Genomic DNA, 13,000 nt, shown 5'->3' with positions numbered 1-13,000 from the left:
GAATCCTAAAGAATATGGCCACTAAGGTTACCAACTGAAACAAGTATACCTAGGGGAACAGTCTACGATCCGATACGCACGCAAGGGCAGAGTAGCAAGCCCAATCCCCTTGAAGGCTCCTTGACATAATCCAAGGTTTACCAACAAGTGACCCCAGGCTCCTCGACAATGGTTAATCTGAGGTTTACCGTTTTTAATATGTGAATATCTGGCGTCGTTCCCAATGAGGAAGGATTGATTCCCACACTGGTTCGGACACGATCTCATGCTTCTCCTTTAAGAGGAGCTTTCCCAGAGCATAAATGCAACAATTGGATTTATTCCTACCACAAGATACAGCTACTTGTTTGTTTTACTGTCTTGGAGAGTTAACTAAAACCTATTCCAAGACACTAGCCTAAGCTAGATTGGTGGAAAGAGCCCTAAAAATGTAAAAATTACTAGATAAATTTTAATTAAGCTCTGTGTTATTAAGGCTTTTATTACTCAAATGGGTAAATGGATATGAAACCAATGGTGTTATGACCCGACCCAAAACTGAATGCAATCGAATATGATAATGTAATCTTTTCAATTCGATGAATCCTAACTAAAGTAAGGAGAAAGTTTCCATTTACTTCCAACAATGCAAAAATTGATCACGAAGAGAAAATATAACAAATTCTCTAATGCACTAATTTCATCAAGAAAAGCTAATGCAAATCAATTCCAAAATAGTTTGTTTTTTTTTTTTTTTTTTTTTTTTTATGTGTTAAAGACAAGCATAAAAATATGTAAATTCAAATGAAAGAAACTGATCTAAATCTATGATTGATTTTTCAGAATGTAAGGTATGCAAGTGTAATCGATGCACAGTTCACATGAATAGTATGCAAATGTATTCTATGCACATTTTCATATTCTGAAAATGAGAATTCTCAAACACAAGATGATTCTAATGTAATCTAAGAACCAATCAAGTGCAATTCGAGAAAATTGGGTGAGAGTTCCAAAGATCAAAAATAAAAACACTCAAAGGCGATTAACACTCATACACAATTTAGCCCCCCCCCCCCCCCCCGGGCGAAAGAGGGGGGAATTTTTTTTGCAAAAACAAAAGAAAAAAGATGCAAAATTGTGAAAAGACTGAGACAAACCTCCAAGTAATGACCAAAGGAAATCAAATTAAGAATTTCTCAAAAAAGAGACTCAAAACACCCAATTGATAAAAAATTAAAGCAGGAATGCCAATGAAATTAACCAAGGAAAGTTTCTGACAAGTCACATGCAGGTCTGGGTAGTGGCTAAAAACCTATAAACAAATTCTAAACTGATAAAAAGAAGAAAATTTAAAATTTCTCAAAATTTTGACAGGGTATGTAGGCAGCCTGCTTACACAGGTGCGGTCACGCTCTGTGCACAAAGAAAAAGTGCGTACAGGTACGCAATGTGCTTAACTTAGAGGGTGCATACCTCTCCCAAAACTATGAAAAATAAAAACTAACTAGAAATGAACTAAATTCACCCAATCCCACAATCATCAAGTCAAAAACAGAAACAGAAATCAACGTTTCTCAAATCAAAGTATCAATCAAAAGAGAAATCAATCAAATCCATGGATTCCCCAGAATGGTTGCCATTTTGTCATGCGGAAAGAGTCAATTTTGCGGACAAAACCGACCTCCCTAGAAACTAAGGCTTTTCTAGTGACAAACAAAACAATCAAGCACTATCTTTCCCTAAATATGCATTTAAAATAAAAGCAACCAGGTGTTTAAGGCTTACCTTTAGTCCAACGTTGTTTGTAGCAGCCAAGCCTCTTCGATCCAGATGAGCTCCTCTCCTTGAAGCCTACATACACAAACAAGCAAACGATTACATAGCACCTGAATAACTCATATAATAAAACATATTCATCATAAAGACCAAGGAGTTTATGAAACAAATTATATATAACAACTTGTTGAGAAAAATGAACTTAATTGTATTAATTGGAAACAAAAGAAACTTACAACCAATGCCTTGGTGTTGTGCAGGTCCCTCCCAGGGTCCAGCAAGAGTTCTCCTCTACTTTGATCATCTCACCCACTTCCAAATGAAGCTAAGAAAGGAATGTGATCTCTCCTCTCAAGCTCTATAAGGGAGTCCTAATTTCAGCAACATCTACCCTTAGGAATGTTCAGCTTTCAACCTCTCCTACCTCTGGCCGAATGCCTGCATTTATAATGCTTTGGAGGAAGTTAAACATGTCCACCATCAACGGGATAAGCCCCTATTTCAAAGGGATAGCTCCCCTCTTCATGGGATAAGTTCCTCTTTCATTGGGATGCATGAACCATCTGGAGGTGCTCAATCCACGTCAAACTATCTTCTAGAATGCTCTAGAATCAACCGCAAGTAAGTTTTTTTGAAGTAAAACTTGCGCCTTTTGACTTTTACAGGGGTACGCACCCACCCCTTTACAGACAGAGCATACAAGTACGCAGGTATTATGTACTTGAGGTGTGGGCCCGCAGGTAAGAGTAAGAGAAAGTGTGGAACGAGAGTTATATTGATTTTTTAAAGGCTTTCTCTCTTTTTTGGAGTTTGACATGAGGAGCAGACGTATAAGACTTGCCAAGGAGGACAGTATGGTTATTGATGGAGCCATACTGATTGCGAATAGTCATGGTGACAAATTTTAGTGTAACACTTTCATAAACCTTTGTTTTCAAAACATCAAAAAAAACAAGCACAAGTATGGTCTTTAATTTTAAGATATAAAAAAAATCTTTTGGACTTTTCCACAAATCTTCATAAACATATATAAAAACCTTTAACCTCTCTTAGACTTATAATAGAGACCTTTCCCAAAAGAAAATCTTACACTTTAGTGACTAATATTTCTGAGTGAAGTTAGGATGATTTTCTTAATTACGCAAAACGACAACCACAGTGGTTCTAGTGTCAATCCCCGCCTCCACTATTTAAATTTTTGTTTGTTTGTTTTGCCAACAGAGAACCAACCGACATACCCCAGTGACCATTTCTACATATTTTAATTTACTTATATCTCTTGACACCTAATCTTCATGATTGGAAATTTTATGTAAATAAATAAATTTGGAAGGTGAACAGTCATTGGGAGATGAACTGAACAATCACTCCCTATTGTATATAACAATGGGTTACCTATGGAATAAAAAACGAATCAGTTGTTTGTTTTGTGGAGTTACTACCTGGCCTGACATGGTATCAGAGCCAGCTCCCTGTTTACCCTTTATGTCTTTGTAACTCCTGATCTGCTCCATTGCTCTCTATAGTTCTGTCTGCCACACCTGCGCTGCCCTGACATATTCTATTTATGATTTTTTTGCATACGCTCAGACTCCAAAACCGTTTCATATTCTCTGACCCCTGACACCTCTGTCCATAACGCGCTGCCTTTCCAGCACTGCCTCAGCTGCAAACTCACCTCTGTCCATAACGCGTTGCCTTTCCAGCACTGCCTCTGCTGCAAACTCACTATTGTAACGTTGAATGATGGTATCGTTGAGTGATGGTATCGTTGAAACGTTGAATGATGGTATCGATGGTATCGACCGCTCAATGGTGGCTCAGCGAAATGGTGGCGCTGCCCGGACCTGAACGACGACCTTCAGCTCTTTTGCCTCTGCTGCAAACTCACTATTGAAACGTTGAATGTTTGGTAACGTTGTCCCTTTGAATCCTATTGAACTGCGTTGTGGTTTAACTGCGTTGAATGATTTAATGATTTAACTGCTTGAAATGTTGAATGGTGGTGCTGCCCCGGTCGCAGCGGAATAAGCTTTGAAGCTGCTATTCATTACAAACTGCTAAAACGTCGATTGCAACATAAAGACTTGACAGCCGGTGGATGTTCTATTAACGGTGCCCAATGTATTTTGATGTTGTTCAATGAAATGTTTGTCTCTATTAGTATTTTCGGTGCGCAGCAGAAATTGGTATTTTCGGTGCAAGTTGCGATACTCATCGAAATATTCTCTTTGGATTGAATAATATATTTTCCATACATCTTTCTTTTAAAGTCTGGTCAATATATATATTGAATGACAGAGCATTTTGAGTTTTGAACTGTGGTATTAACGCTATTTGAATAGTCCAGCGTATTGCACTGTGCGGTTAAAATAGTATTTGAACTGCGGCTTTATTAAGTGATATACACAGCCTATGAACTGCTTTTGAATCGGTCCAGCGAATGGTCTATGGTATATATATTGAATGGTATATATATATTGAATGATTTTCATTTGTGCGTGGAGCTCTTGTTTAAAAGAAAATAAAAGGGGAGGTGATATGGAAATATTATATGAGGATATTTTATAAATTTTGGAGACATTTGAAGAAAACATAGTGCATAAAGACTTTGAAATCTTTTTGCCCTTTTGAGTACAATTTCACTGTATATCAGCAAAAGTATTTTTTCTATCAGCAGAAGTTTTTTTTTACAGAATGCATTCAATCATCTCTATGGTAGGAATAGTTCTCACTGGCAAGGAGAACTATCCTGATTGGTCCCGGATGATACAACACACCCTCATCTTCAATGAGTTGTGGAAAGGAGTGTGTGTCGGAGAAGGAGACAGTGACCCAGAAAAGCCTACCTCAGACAAAGAGCTTGCCATTTGGGAAAACAAGAACAACAAAGCTTATGCATTAATCGCAACATCTGTAAATAAAGAGGTGAGTCGCCATATTTCATCATATTCAACTGCCTTTGAAGCTTTACAAAAGCTGAAAGAACTCTATGACTCACATTCTGCACTTGAAGTCGTCCAACTCATGATTAAACTCTTCACTCTTGAACTGCAAAATAATGATCCTCTTGCTCTTGCATCTGAAATAAAGTCTATAATGCATGATATCAAATCCACTAAGGTTGAGCTGGATATCCCTCTTATTGCTTTTCTCAAGGCACTTTATCCTACTTACTCCAATTATCTTGAGTCTTTGCAAGCAAATGGAAATCTCAAAGATGTAACCTTTGACTCTCTTGTGAAAAAGTTTGCTGAAAGAGAAAAAGCTTTTGGAAAGAAGACAACCCGTGAGTCTTCTGAAGAGACTATGTGCCTTGCTCATAAAGAAAAACATCCTGCTCAAGATTCTACAAGAGGAATAGGTGGACGAAGAGGAAGAGGAAGATATTTCAGAGGTAGCGGGTGCAAACATTCTCATGGAGAAAAGGCAGATTTACATTGTATTCGCTGCAAAAGAAATGAATCACATGATGCATCCACATGCAAGCTACCATGGGACAAAATTGAGCAGAGAAGAAACCAACAAAAAGGTAAAACTGATGATACAGACAAAGGTAAAGCACCTGAATCCGCTCACTATGTTGAGGAACAATGTAACATTGGAGTAAATGAAGATTTGTTTAATGCTTCACTTGCTTCCTGGAAAAATGATTGGTTGCTTGATTCAGGAGCAACCTGTCACATGACTCGTAGAAAAGATTTTTTTGAAGATTTCACTGACAATGTTGATGGAGCAGTATACTTTGCAGATCAATCAAAAATCAAGCCATCAGGGCTTGGCACAATCAGGCTTAAACTGCCTGGTCTTCCAAACTTTCTTCTGGATCATGTTCTATATCTCCCACAGCTCAAGATAATCTTGCTGTCCTTGGTTCACATCCGCCAGCAAGGTCACTCCATTCATATGTTTGATGGCAAGCTTGAGGTAAGAAAAGCATTTGACCACTCAGTTGTCATCCGGGGAATAGAAGAAGAAAGGCTTCTCAAACTGCAAGGAACCTCTGCTCATGCACAACATTTCTCATATATTTCTCATCATGAAGTAGGTACACTTCCATCAAGTTTATTATGGCATGTTAGATTTGGACGTTTAAACTATGACAGTCTCTGCTTATTGAAGAAAAATGGTGTTGCTAGTTTGCCTACAATTCCTAGGAAACATAAACAATGTGATGCTTGCATTCTAGGAAAGCATAGCAAACAGTCTTTTCATGATTCACATTCAAGAGCACATAGGAAGCTTGAACTCATTCATTCAGATTTATGTGGTCCAATGCCTGTTCCTTCTGCAAATGGAAATAAATATATCATGACATTTATTGATGATTACACCAGAATGTGTTGGGTTTATTTATTGAAGAACAAATCTGATGCCTTTCAAACATTCAAGAATTTTCATAAATGGATTGAAAATGATGCACAATCTCATATTGGGTCTATTCGCACTGATAATGGAAAAGAATATACATCAAATGAATTTGAAAACTATCTTCGCCAACATGGGATCAAACAGATCAAACAATTGTGCATTATAATCCCCAACAGAATGGTGTAGCTGAAAGAATGAATAGAACAATCTTGAATATGCTATGATCCATTCTTTTCTTCAAAAATGTAAAGATAATGTTTTGGGCTGATGTTGTTCTATGTGCTACATATATAAAGAATAGATGTCCATCTAATGCTATAAGAAACAAGACTCCTTATGAATTGTGGTATGGAAATGTTCCTTCGGTAAAACATCTCAGGGTATTTGGTTCCACCTGTTATGCTTTGACACCAAAGGTACATAGAAACAAACTTGGTGCTAGAAGTCGTAAGTGTATCTTCATGGGGTATTCAAACACCTCCAAAGCATACCACCTCTATGATGAAGTAAATAAAAAGTTTTTTGTATCTAGAGATGTAATTTTTCTTGAATCATCCAAATCTGACAATGTTGTTGAGTGGCAACTTGATCGCTTGGATAATCAGATTCCACATCTTGAAGGGGGGATTCCTATACTAGATCAACATGTGGAATCTTATTCTAAAGATCAATCTCCCCTACATGAAACTCCAACAACGGATGATTCTTTAAGTGATGTAATTGATAGAATTGAGAGACTCAATCTTGATTCAGTACCAACTCAATCAACAGATCAACATGGACCATCTCAGAAAGGTCCCCCGAAGTGGCTGACAAAGACACTTGAAAGTGTTCATCCTGATGAAATTGGAAAAACATGAACCAGAAACTCAAACCAACAAAATGGAGGTGATGTAGATGACTCTAATTCACGTGTTGATATGGATGTTACTTATGATTGTGAATTGAACTTGTCTACAGATTTTGAACCAACTTCCTTCAAAGAAGTTGCTTCTCATGATGAATGGAAAGAAGCGATGCAAAAGGAGTATGATGCCCTCATAAAGAACGGCACTTGGAAGCTAGTTGATCCTCCATTTGGAACCAAACCAATTGGTTGCAAGTGGGTCTACAAGAACAAGTACCAAGCTGATGGCTCACTTGACAAGCACAAAGCTAGGCTTGTGGCAAAAGGTTTTGCACAGAAGGAAGGGGTCGATTATGAGGAAACTTTTGCCCCCACAACAAAATGGGCCACCATCTGGACACTCTTTGCACTATCAGCTCAGAGCGGTTGGAAAGTCCATCAAATGGATGTAAAAACTGCATTCTAGAATGGAGATCTAAAAGAGAATGTTTTTATGTCCTAGCCTGAAGGATTTGCTATGAAAGGACATGAACATAAAGTATGCAAACTTGTGAAGTCCTTGTATGGCCTCAAACAAGAACCGCAAGCCTGGTATGAAAAACTAACTGAGCATCTTCTGAAACTCAACTTCAATCATTTTGATCTTGATGATGCAACTTTATTTGTCAAGAAAGTTGGCAAAACAGTTGTGTATCTTGTGGTATATGTAGATGATATTTTAATGATAGGGAACAATGAAAGCTACATTGCATCCATAAAGAAGGAATTGGGGAAAAGTTTTGAAATGACTGATTTGGGCTATGTTCATTACTATCTTGGAATTGAAGTAACCCAACATCCAAAAGCCATATTTCTTTCTCAAAAGAAACACATTGGAGATTTGTTAAACAGATTTGGCATGACAGAGTGCAATCCTCTTTCTACTCCAATGGAACAAAACTTAAAGCTCACATCTATTGAAGGAAAGGAATTTGAGGATGCAACAAAGTATAGACAGCTTGTAGGAAGTCTCATCTACCCCACTACTATTAGACCAGACATTTCATTTGCTGTTGGAATCCTCTCCAAGTTTATGCAAAAGCCTTGTGAGGAACATTGGTCTGCTGCAAAAAGAGTTTTAAAGTACTTGAAGGGAACTCAAGACTATGGAATCAAGTACACACAGGTGGATGACTTCAGTTTTATCAGATACTTTGATTCAGACTTCGATGGAGACAAAGAAACTGGAGTATCTACTTCAGGATATGCTATGAGTCTTGGATCAGGAGCTGTCTCCTGGAGATCACACAAACAATCAGTTCTAGCAAATTCCACAGCAGAAGCAAAATACGTGGCAGCAACTGAAGCAACAAAAGAAATTGTGTGGCTCAGGAAAATTCTTGAATATTTGTAGGTAAAACAAGTACAATCAACTCCACTCATGACTGACAACACCTCTGCAATAAAGTTGGCCAAGAACCCAAAGTTCCATGATCAAACGAAGCATATCGAATACTAAATATCATCTGATTCGACATCATGTTGAGGCCAAAACAATCCATCTCTGTCATTGTTCCACAAATGAGCAAATTGCAGACATATTCACCAAAGCACTTGGAAGGGAAAAGCTTGAACGATTCAGAATGATGCTTGGACTCACCAACATCCCTTCAGATTAAGGGGGGAATGTTGACACCTAATCTTCATGATTGGGAATTTTATGTAAATAAATAAATTGGGAAGGTGAACAGTCATTGGGAGATGAACTGAACAATCACTCCCTATTGTATATAACAATGGGTTACCTATGGAATAAAAAATGAATCAGTTGTTTTTTTTGTGGAGTTACTTCCTGGCCTGACAATAACAACTTAAAAATCTGGATTGTAGCTGGATTATTTTTTTGTTTTAAATTAATATTTTCCAAATAACTTATGAAGTCATTAATGTTTGATTTGCTAGAAAAATATTATAGTGCATGTGATTTTCTATATTCTTACTTTCAGATTTCAGATAATTTCGTTAAAAGAATGCTAACGTTTCAGGCCCAAGCAGAGAATAAGCGAGGGATGAAGAACAAGACTTCGCCGCTAGGAGATCGAGGCTTCGAAAAATTAGAAACCATATTTTGATTAAATTTGAAGAAACCGTTAAAAATATTAGTATATCCACATTTCGAAATCCACCATCGACTAAAAGATCATTATAAAACCCTCCAGGCATCATTCACAAAACAAAATACTTTATGAAGAATGATGAGGAGCCCTGTGAATTTAAAATGGAAAATATCGGAAAATTGCTAAATGGCTTCACGATAACAATGCTTAAAAAAAAGTTTCATATATGTTTCTCGACAAAGATTTAAATTAACAATTTTCTGGAGGGCTTGTCAGCTTGGTAAAAAAAAAGAACAAAGGTCATTATGGCAACCGCAACATATAAATTTATGATAAATGAGCTTTATCTGATGCCTATCATAAAAATACACACCACTTAGCTTGTGGCAGAGCCTGCAAACAATTGTTAGAAATGGCTAACAAATTAATGAAAACAAATCATAATTGCATAAATCTAAAAACCCCAATTCCAAAGATCAGTTGCCGTGGAAATTACTCATGGGAAAGTAAGCATCCTCTAACTTTCAAAAACAAGTCAAGTTAAATATTCCAACAAAATAAATAAAAAAATTAGATGCCCATAGGCCCTAAGGGTTGAGCCTTGCTCTGATACCATATGTAACAATAAAAAGTAAATATAAAGTTAATTTCCTAATTAAAATCATAAAAAAAAATAAGCTCCTATCTATATTACCTATGATCGAAGTCTACCAGATGACAACAAGGTTTTGGGGATGAATCTCCACCCAACCATAGGCTCAATTATGCAAGGATCTACTACAACTGGCCACCCCCGAGCCCTCAATCAACGTATACTGCCAGTGAATCCTAAGTCTTAGAATATCATTCTCCCAATAGAATGAAAGATATACTCTCAGAATGATGGAATGCACGAATGCCTCTCATCTTCCTCACCATCTATTAAATAGAACAAACATTGGAAGGGGAACCACATGCACACACTCCATGTGTCTACATGAAACTTTCTTTTGAGTTTTAGCTTGTTTTATTTCTTTACTTGAAGGTTGAATGGTGGAATCATTAAAATAGATGGATGGAGTGAAGTCTCTGGACCATTGGGCTAGGGAGTCAAAGAAGGACAGTCGAACTGGGATTAACTCATTAAAGGGAGTGTTCAAAGGGCAAGCTAGGAGAGTGAAGTACACGTCTTCCGGACGGATGGCTGAAATTATCTTAACCAGGGTGAGAGAGAACTTAAGAATTCTCAAATCGGGATTAAAATTAGGAACAAAGGATAATCATGTGCAAACGGAAATTACGAATCATTTACTATATGTTAGAGGGAAACTACCTTAACTAAGGATCAATCAAGAATTCCTTAACTCAGATAATTAGCAAAAAAAATTTAAATGCATAATAGTCAAGATAGAGTGCAATGAAGCAAATTATGAGATATCATTCCATATTGTAGCATTTATATTTCAGATACATTAAAGATTATGGAAAAACGTTTAAATAAAGATAACAATAGAAGAGAAAATACGTGTTTGTACTTCGCACTACACATGAATTCTTTGAAATGTCTTGGATTTATTCATTAATCCTGCTTGCTAGTCCAAACAGTGGTACAATAGCTTACATTCTTCAATCAAGAAAGTTTATAGAAATGTCTAGGAATCCACCCTACATACTTCAATTTTATTTATACAAAAAATTATTACAAAATATTTCAAACTAACTTGAGATATAATTTAGGAAATACAAATATTTTCTTGCAAGAAGATAGAGATAGCTAATGAATTGTTTCATGTTGTCCCTTTATATTTGGTACTACTAGATTTTATGGTTGGATTTCTAGCCCTTTGTGCTAGCTTGCAGTTGAGATGTTTCACGCTAGAATCTTATTCAAATTTTATCTTTCACCTGATACTCCTTGACTATGCTACCCTCTTTTCATTTGTTTACCTGGATTCTCTCATTTTTGTTGTGTAGTAACTTTTAGCTGTAAATTTATCATAGTAAATCAGTCATTGTCTCCCACCATTCTACCTCAACTAATTTTACATTCATCACCCTCCTATAGACATCATCAGCTTCAGTATATTTCAAACAATTGGGTTTGGTGAGAAATAAGTTTTTTATCTCATGCTCAAGAAAAAACAAGTTTTCAAATGTGTTGTACAAAACTTTTCCTGTTGGTAGTGCTTTTATGGATGAATATTTGGCTTGTTTCTTAGCTAACTATCTGAGTGTGTTTCCATAGTCCAACTGTGTCATGAGTTTTTCAATGATAACCAAAGGATTAGGCAGACCTTCCTCCTTGAAAATTTGGAATTTAGCCATGAACCTATCAATGGCTACCTACATATTGTGGCACTTTTCTTCTAAGTTTAACATAAGGTTCCTTTTGGAAAGCACTTTCCTTATTTCGAAAATGGTCTTAGTCCTATCTTCTATATATAGCTCATGGAGCTCAAATCTATTCTTGTTGTTGAGGAAGTGGATGAGTCTATTGGCATCCTCAGGCTTATTTCCCAACTCCTCCTTTACTTTCTGGATAGCTTCTATAGCTATCTTTATTAGCTCTGTTTGTTCTAAAATAACTTGAATTGATGGCCAAATATCATTGGCATAGTCAATGATATTGGCCAACAACATTTCCTTAGTTTTCCCAAGGGGTTTCTCCTGTGTTAAGTCTTTCTCTAAGACTTTCATTCTTTCACTCATTCTTTGGGCCTTCTGTGCTTTTTCCTTTTGCTTAAGCTCGGCAACTTTGTAGTCAGTTTCCAAACTTTCCACCTTTTCTCTCGGCCTGTTCATTTCTGTAGCCTAGATAGACATATTTATCATGGCTTTAACCAATTATGTTGCTTTCTCTCTTGAAGCGCCTACTATTGTTGTATATTTTGCTATTACTAGCAACGTTGTGGTAGGTGGAGCTGTTCGTGCCAGTGAAGCTACCAGTGTAGAAGGGACTACCATGGATACTGTAGGGATGACATCCTTTGAATTTGTGGCCAAGTCACTTTGCTTCAATTGAATTAAAGCATCCAACTTCTTTTCTATCTCCTTTAACTAGTCATTGAGCTTTAGGACCAGATCCATCAACTCCTCATATCTGGTTTGGCTCTCTATGACTTCTAGAGTTTGAGGATGTTGCAGCTGTGGTATTTTTGATTGCCTATTAAGTGCAGTAATATCATCATTTTACTTTTTATAAGCTTCCTTTTAGCTTTTATATCCTTAGGATCATGTCCCAATTAAATCACTAAGTCCTCTAAGCAATTGATCCTTGTATCCTTGGCCTGTTAGGAGGCCTTCTCTAGATGAAATTAAGTAGAAATGTTGTTCAAAGAGTTTTGTAGCTGATGAGTAGCTGTGGCGTTATGTGTTAGGGTGGAGCATATCATCTCTCCAATATATTTGTGCAATTCAATCTGGCCTATGGGATTAATATCCCTGGCCAACACTTCAAAGTCAACTCTTTCGAAATCAGATGATGTCTTGGGCTGTTGAGTTGTAGGATTGATGATATACATCTACAGCTTCCCCTCTTTAATGTCAAAGGTTGACATTAGCCTTGCCTTATTGGTGGGTGTGAACTTCATGTACTGAGCATAAGTTTGGGCCTTAAGCCTCTCATTTCTTGCTTTGATTTCCTTGCACCTATCTTTAATGTCCTGGTCTCTATCAGCAGTCCTGCTGAAGGATGATAATTCCACACTAAGTTGCCTTTCCAACATCTGAGTCTGAGATGTGGAAGGCTCTTCCATGCCTTCAGATGGAGTGGTAGGCATGATTTTTCTTACCTCTGCATGGGTTACCTATACCGAATCTTCTATGTACTCATGTTCAGAGGCCAGATTCAGCCTTTTCCACTTGCTTGATTCCTGTTGCAAATTTGAGGTGTCCATCCCTAATGTGGAAGCTCCCTCTCTGTTTCTCTTTGGAATTTTCTCCTCATTCTGAG

The sequence above is a fragment of the Pinus tabuliformis genome, chromosome 5_1 (genome assembly GCF_031772625.1).
Source record: "Pinus tabuliformis cultivar Carrire ecotype Pingquan chromosome 5_1, CPIR1, whole genome shotgun sequence".
In the NCBI taxonomy this organism is placed as follows: domain Eukaryota; kingdom Viridiplantae; phylum Streptophyta; class Pinopsida; order Pinales; family Pinaceae; genus Pinus; species Pinus tabuliformis.
Note: the sequence above shows the minus strand (reverse complement) of the source record.